Genomic DNA, 8724 nt, shown 5'->3' with positions numbered 1-8724 from the left:
TTTGTCAAGTGGATCTGGAAAATCTTTGACATTAGAAATCCTTTCCTAAAATTATTTATTGGTATATTTATTCATTATGAGTCAGGGTCTCACTATGTGGTTCAGTTTGGCCTGGAACTCACAATCATCCTGTCTCAGCCTCCCCAGTGCTGGAATTACAGGTGTAGCCTACCCTACCTGGTTTATAGATTCTTCTTAAGGACTTAAAACACACGAGGGCATATGATAAGGTCTTTAAAAGTCTTGCAGATTATTTCCCCAAAAACTGTTTGATAGTTTAAAAAAGAATAGTCTTACTACTTCATACTTAATAATATTCAGATATCTGTACCATGTAAACAGTACCACAATCAAGATTTCTGGATTTTTCAGAAGTTCCAGGTTTCTTTCATGACCCTTTAGTGTTAGTCCTTGTCCCTAACTCCCAGTCCTGGGAACCATTGCTCTGCTCACTCTATCTAGGGTTTTAACTTCTTCACAACTTCAGGAAAATGGAATCACACAGTGGGCAGTCTTTTATGTCTCTGTTTTCCCCCCCTTTTGCATGGTGTTTAATGAGGTTCAGGCATTTTGGATCCACAGCTTATCCTCTTTAATTGGCCAGTAATGTCCCACTGAATGGACGTACCACTCAGTAGGCATGTGACTTGTTTCTAGTTTTAGATGGCTAAGAATAAAGCTGCCTGGATGGATTTTTTTTCATTGCTCTTGGGTAAACACATAATTATGGGATTGTTTAGTTTTATTCAATCAAGAGACACTTACATTTGACCATCTGTTTGTGTGTATCTTGAGAAACACAGTTGGGGAAAGTTGGTTCATTTGTTGTCCCTGTCCGTAGTATTCAGGCTGCTGCCCTGCTGTTGTCACCATGGGTAGACCAGGCTGAGGCCCTGATATGTTGACATTTGGGGAGGTGAGAGATGGACCCTCACACAGCCCCATGAACTCATGGGGGAGACACTCCGGAGCTAGCAGCTAGCGTAGGATTGGCTTTAGAACCACAGAGAAGTTACTGTGAAACCTCAGATCCTAAACCTCTCCATATTATGCCCTACTCTGGTGTCACCAGACCAGGTACTATATCGCATCCCATTCTTTTTGCTTCTGAGTAAAGAGACAAAGGAAGCAGAGTTTCATCATTCTCCTGGGCAGATGGTGGAAGAGTGAGGCTAATTGAGAACTCTTGGAGCATACAAAACAAAAACCAGCCAAAGGCACCCGCATGGAAAATGATACCAGCATCGGGAAGTAAGAGAAACAGCATCCGTTCTGGCTGTGGTGGGGATCTAGGAGGTAGCTATTCCCAGGCCTTAAAAAGGATTGGTGCCCACCCAGAAGTGAGTGGAGCTGGGAGCCTGGCTGGGCTCTATGGCCTGAGGAGGACAGTATTGTAGATTTCAAATCTCGGGTGAGCATCTCAGTCCTCCTTTTGCTCCCGATCGGATTGTCTGGCCAGTCTTGTGATTGTCAACTTTGTAGATCCATCGAGTTTGTCAGTGATGCTGTGTGTCTTGCCTCAAGCCTTCTGATCAGACGTGGTCCACGGAAACAGCCTGGAATAAGCTGACTTGGCATGGTAGCTAATCTGACGCAGGGCTGAGCCAACAGGACTGGCTGGTCTTTTGTGGTAGAACAGAGAATTTTAAAGCTCCCTCCCTTATAGCTCCACTCCGGTTTGGGGCCTCACTAAAGTCTGGAGAAGGACAGGGAAGGGACTGCGGCCATGTTTCTCAGGCCCTGTGTGGTTTCGTGGAGAACAGCAGCAGCATCTGAAGTCAGACAATACCTGTGCCCATCTTGGCTCTGACATGATGGTTTGGGCATCTCGCCTGCGTTGTAATCTCCACATCTGCAAAATGGGGCAAATACCTCCTTTGGGTAGCAATGAGGTGAATATTTCAGATGTGTCTTAGTGGAGAGAAAACAACGGCTATGTATGAGGTATGTTGTAGTAACTAGGAATTCATAGTCTAGGTCAGGTGGCATGGGCCCATAATCCAGGCTACCAGGAGGCCCCAAAAACATGTAAGATCTTATCTGAAAATAACTAAGGCTAAAAGTGTTGGGAGCATTGCTCAAGAGTAGTGTTCCTGCCTAGCAAAATTTGAGTTCAAACCCCAGTACTGCCAAAAAATAGGAGGGGGGAGGGAGGAGAGAGAGAGGGAATTCATGCTCCCACATTCCTGGATTGTCCCAGGAACACTGAGTTTGGTTAGGAGGAGGGCAAGATAATGTAAGGAGGAAGGAAGGAGAGCACCTGGGGGAACAGACACTTCCATGAAGCAGAACCACTCACTGAACCTGCACCCCGAAAGCCCCAGCCTGGAAGTTTCCTTAAAGGGATTTTATTTGGATATTCACTCCACGAGAAACCCTCCACGCTGAGATCTCCACGCTGAGGTATCCATGCTGAGCCATTCATGCTGAGATCTCCACGCTGAGCCCTCCACACTGAGATCTCTATGCTGAGCCATTCATGCTGAGATCTCCACACTGAGCCCTCCACACTGAGCCCTCCACACTGAGCCCTCCACACTGAGATCCCCACGCTGAGATCCCCACGCTGAGATCCCCACGCTGAGATCCCCACGCTGAGATCCCCACGCTGAGCCCTCCACACTGAGATCTCTACGCTGAGCCCTCCAAGCTGAGATCTCCATGCTGAGCCCTCCAAGCTGAGCCCTCCATGCTGAGATCTCCATGCTGAGCTCTCCACGCTGAGATCCCCACGCTGAGATCCCCACGCTGAGCCCTCCATGCTGAGCCCTATATGCTGAGATCCCCATGCTGAGATCCCCACAATGAGCCCTCCATGCTGAGATGTCCATGCTGAGATGTCCATGCTTAGATCCCCACGCTGAGATCCCCACGCCGAGCCCTCCACACTGAGCCCTCCATACTGAGATGTCCATGCTGAGATCTCCACACTGATATCCCCACGCTGAGATCTCCACGCTGAGATCTCCACGCTGAGATCTCCATGCTGAGCCCTCCACGTTGAGATCTCCATGCTAAGATTCCCCATGCTGAGATCTCCATGCTAAGCCCTCCATGCTGAGATCTCCATGCTGAGCCCTCCATGCTGAGATCTCCACACTAAGATCTCCATGCTGAGCCCTCCATGCTGAGATCTCCATGCTGAGATCCCCATGCTGAGATTCCCCATGCTGAGGTTCCCCATGCTGAGATCTCCATGCTGAGATCTCCATGCTGAGATCTCCATGCTGAGATTCCCCATGCTGAGATCTCCACACTGAGCCCTCCATGCTGAGCCCTCCATGCTGAGATCTCCATGCTGAGATCCCCATGCTGAGATTCCCCATGCTGAGATTCTTCATGCTGAGATCTCCATGCTGAGATCTCCACGCTGAGATCTCCATGCTGAGATTCCCCATGCTGAGATCTCCATGCTGAGATCTCCATGCTGAGATCTCCATGCTGAGATTCCCCATGCTGAGATCTCCACACTGAGCCCTCCACGCTGAGATCTCCACGCTGAGATCCCCATGCTGAGATCTCCATGCTGAGATTCCCCATGCTGAGATCTCCACACTGAGCCCTCCACGCTGAGATCTCCACGCTGAGATCCCCAGGCTAAAATAATGCTCGCAAGTCCTCACTGCGAGGTCATGCACCTCTCCCCACATCATCTCTGAAACAGCATCATGGCATGGGTAAGGCATGTCTCTACCATTTGCAATCTGGGACTCATGCTTGCTCCCTCCTTACCTCAGTTTCCTCATCTGTAATGTGGGAATACTGATAGTGTCCATCTCATTGGCAAGTGACAGGTGCTTACAGTAGGCTAAGGAAGCAATCTCTGAAGGTTAATTACTTCAAAATAGAGTGCAACTAGGTACAAAGACGCCTAAGGAGCCGCTACAAAAACCCTGTTGATTAATGGGACTGAGGGGTGGGGAAGAGAAAGCACTAGAGGCTTATTTTGAGGAAATCATGACATATGTACATCCCTTTGGTGCAATATATACACACTGAAAATAAAAAAGACAGGAGAGTGAAACAGACTCTGTTGGGGGGATGGGCAGCTGCAGGAGGGGGAGGATTAGCAAAGACAGCCAGTGAGGATGAGCACGGTCCACATTGTTCCATGCATAAACACAGAACATTGAAACGTGTGAAACTGCTTTAAGAAGGCAGAGTGAGATGGAGAGAGTGATGGAGGGGTGAGGTTAAATCAGATACGTTGTTTTCATGTGTGGAAATGCTGCAGTGAAACCCCTCTTATACAACTAATACATGCTAATAAAAATTTAGAAGAGGTCCGGCCCTGATCCTTCATCCCTGTCATCCCAGCTCCTGAAGGGGTTAAGATTCGAGGTTTGTGATTCAGAGCCAGGAAAGTCCAGGAGACACTGATCTCCAATTAATCACCAAAAAGCTAGAGTGAAGATGTGGCTCAAGTGGTAGAGTGCTAATCTTACATGAAAAAGTTAAGGAACAGTGCCCAGGCCTTGAGTTCAAGCTCCAGTACCGGCACACACAGACACACAGACACAGACACAGACAGACACAGACATAGACACAGACACAGACACAGACACACAGACACACACACACAGACACAGACACAGACACACACACACACACACACACACACACACACACACACACACACACACACAAAGACTTCTATCTTAACAAAATCTCTCATTCTTGCTAGTATTGCTGTGAGTAATAATGCAGTGGCACCAGGACTTGCTTGAACCTCTCAAGGCAGTGTTTGGTCCTGTATAGGAGGCTCTCCCAGGGGCCCTAGCAACAAATTAGGAAAGAAAGCCAGGCTGTGCAGAAGGAAGATGAGGCCGAGGGTGGGGAATGGGGGTGGAGTGGAAGATACATTTGATGAAGCAGGCTGGGGTCAGAGTAGATAAAAGGTTTTGGAAACCAAGATAAGGATTTTATATGTTGTTCTAAGCGCGAAAGGCCATCGTCGCCTTAGGAAGAGGAGCAATGTGATTTTGAAGACCAATTATATTTTTGAGAGCTTGTTCCGGCTACAAGAGTGAAGAATGGCTGCAGAGAGGCAAGTGCAGAAATAGGCTACCCAGTGAGCATGGTAGGACCACAGTGAACTGAGGTATGTGCTGGCATGTTGAGGCTGAGAGGAGCAGGTTGCGGGCTGTGCAAGGGTATTTAAATGCCTAAAGTGAAGAGACACAGGTGATTAAGTGAGAGAGAAGCAATGTGTCTCAACCTTATCCCCCTGCCCAGTAGGAAATTACAAGAACGCTCTATCAATCCAGAAGCAGCTCTCAAATGGGGTTCTCTGGAAAAACCTCAACCACACACTATTGCTGGAGGAATGTGGGGGATATACCCTATCCCAATACCCTGCTGTCACATGACTTTACAGCATGGCTATTCCACAGATTCTAACTCTGTGTCAGGATGGAAGGTCGACGCTCAAAGCAACAGGAGAATTTGTAAATACAATCTACTTCTGCCTAGCTTCATGCACTCTTTTGACTCCTCAGGACATTTTGATGCCACATTTATACAGTCATTTTTATTAGAATAATAAAAACATTAATTTCCATAAAAATTGTTTTTCATGCAGTTTAAATAAATGTAAGCCCTTACTCTTCTTTTTTTTTTTATAATGCATCTGATAGCTTCCAACAATTTTTGCTTTTCATTTCCCTGTTTATCATGAGACAGTCTATTCTTTATGTATTTTATCCTCAATAGTTAATGCAACATTCAGGCTTTAAGAAATTTTAAAGTTTTACTTATTGTAATTGATGGATACAAATTGTGTGTATTTATCATTCAGAACATAGACTGAAATCCATTGGGAGAGGATTCAAGCAAGCTCATTTGCATATACACTCCTGCATGCACATATCATTGTGTGTGTGTGTGGTGGGAAGAGGGGGATAGAAAGATGAGAACACCTGAAGTCTACTCCTAGTTTTGTGTTTTTGAGGAATACAGAATATTTTTATTACCCATGGTGGACAGGAGCAGATCTTGGATGATAGGTCCCTAGAGCTTTTCTTAACTAAAGTTTTGTGTCTTTTCACAGCATCTCAAACTTGCCCCTCTCTTCAGCCCTGACGACCACTATGCCAGTCTCTCTTTCTATGAGTTCAATGTTTTGTTTTCACATACGAATGCAATTATGCAGTATTTGTCTTTATATGCCTGGTTCAATTCACTTAACATAATATTATCCAGATTCATTCTTATTGTAACAAGTGACAGAATTTCCTTCTCCTTTTTAAAGGGTAGTTAAGGGCTAGGAAGGTGGCTCAATGGTAGAGTGCTTGCCTTGTATTCATGAGGCCCTGGGTTCGATTCCTCAGCACCACATAAGCAAAAAGAAAAAAGCCAGAGTGGCAGTGCTGTGGCTCAAGTGGTAGAGCACTAGACTTGAGCTGAAGAGCTGAGGGACAGCGCCCAGGCCCAGAGTTCAGGCCCCATGACCAGACCCAAAAATAAATAAATAAATAAATGGGTAGTTCATATTGCCTCGTGTATATACACCACATTTCCCCCTTGTGATGGCTGTGGAATCTAAACTCAGGGCCTCACACTTTTTAGGCAGGTGCTCATTAACTTGAGTTGTGCCTCCAGCCCTTAATGTCCCATTTAAAAAAATCCATTCATCCCTTGATGGACACTTAGGCCGATTGTGCATCTTGGTTAATGGGAGTAGTGTTGCTATGATCATGGCACTGAAGTATCTTCTCCATACGTTGACTTCATTTCTTTTGGTTATTTACCCAGTAGTGGGATTGCTTGGTCTTATAGCAGTTCTATTTTAAACTCCTTGAGAGACATCCATGCTGTTTTCTGTAATGGCTGTGCTAATTTGCAACCTCACCCATAGTGCACAGAGTTGTTTGTAGCCTACATAGCCTCTCCAACACATGCTCTCTTTTGTCTTTAATAAAGACTGAATGGAAGTGAGGTAAATCTGACATGTGGTTTTAATTTGCTTTTTAATGGTGATGAATGAAGTTCACAATTTTTAATTTTTATTTCTTAAGATGTTTATAGTATCTGTTGGCCATCCAAAGTGGAGGTTGCATTGAGACATTTCCATACAATATACCTGGATCTAATTCATTCCCTCAGTTTCTCTCTTACCCTCTCTCCTCTTGCTAAAACAATTTTCAATGGATTTCTTTGACACATTTAACCCATTCAGAGTTGATTTTTGTGTAGATAAGGGTCTAATTTTTGGGGGCTTCAGTGGGCAAGCATCAATAAAATGCACAGGCATTTTATTGAAGATAGTCTTTTTTTTTTTTTTTTTTGGGTCTGGTCGTGGGGCCTGAACTCTGGGCCTGGGCGCTGTCCCTCAGCTCTTCAGCTCAAGGCTAGTGCTCTACCACTTGAGCCACAGCGCCACTTCCGGCTTTTTTCTTTTTGCTTATGTGGTGCTGAGGAATCGAACTCAGGGCCTCATGCATGCAAGGCAAGCGCTCTACCACTGAGCCACCTTCCCAGCCCTGAAGATACAGTCTTATCTCCATTGTCTTTCCTGCAAATTTAAGTCTATTCTCCATTGTGTGTTTTTAGCACTTCAGTCAAAAATCAACAATTTGATTTATTTTCATATATATCAAATTAAATTATTTCTGAGTTCTGTTTTCTGTTCTATGTATATATTGGCTCTTATGCCAATACCATCTGTTTGATTACTATAGCTTTGCTATATACTTTGAAATCAGGTATTATGATGCCTTCAGGTTTTTGTTTTTGTTTTTGTATGCATGCTTTTTAGGGACTTTTGTGGTCCAACAAGGATTTTAAGATTACTTTTGTTTTTTTTTTTAAATTAAGATTATTTTTGTTATTGCTGAGAAAAGTATCATTGGCATATTGATAAGGATTATGATGAATCTATAAATAGCTTTGGATTGAATAAACATTTTAACGACATTAATTCTTCCAATCTATGAGCACAGTATCTCTTTTTGTTTATTTATATCATCTTCAATGTGTTTCATCAATGTTTATTTAGTTTTCAGTGTTAAAACCTTTTGGTTAACTGTATTCCTATGTATTCTTTTGTAGCTTATTATAAATAAGACTGCTTTCTTGAATTTTTAAAATAGTTTTTTATTAATGCTACTAAGGGTAGACTGTTGATATTGTATCATGTAATTGTACTGAATGTATTAGTTCTAACAACATTTTGGTGGTGTAGTTCCTCATATAAAACTAAATATATCTTCTGCAAACAAGAGCAATTCAATTGCTTCCTTCCAAATTTGGGAGCCTTTTATTTTGTTCTGTTGCCTAATTGCTCTGGCTAGGATTTTTGGGACTATGTTTGGTACAAATGATGAAAACAGACATTGTCTTGTTCCTGATTTTAGAAGACAGGCTTTTAATTCCTTAGTATTGAATATATGATGACATTTATTACATTATCTTTCTATACTGAATTTGTTGAGGGCTTTTTAAACAGGAAAATACATTGCTATTTTTGCATCTATTGAGATGATTATATGACTTTTGTAGTTCATTCTGTAAATAGAGTGTATTGCACACACACATATGCACACATATATATACATGCTGGCACTAGGGCTTGAATTCAGGACATCTTACTCTTGCTTGGCTTTTTACGCTCAAGTCTGGTGCTCCACCACTTTTGTGCCATACTTCCATTTCCATATGATCTTCCTATGGTGCTGTTTAGTTCAGCCTGTTAACGTTTACTGAATCTTTTTACATCTAAATTTA

Source organism: Dipodomys merriami, unplaced genomic scaffold, assembly GCF_024711535.1.
Source record: "Dipodomys merriami isolate MVZ:Mamm:240054 unplaced genomic scaffold, mDipMer1.0.p SCAF_102, whole genome shotgun sequence".
NCBI lineage: Eukaryota > Metazoa > Chordata > Mammalia > Rodentia > Heteromyidae > Dipodomys > Dipodomys merriami.
This window is presented reverse-complemented; position numbering follows the sequence as displayed.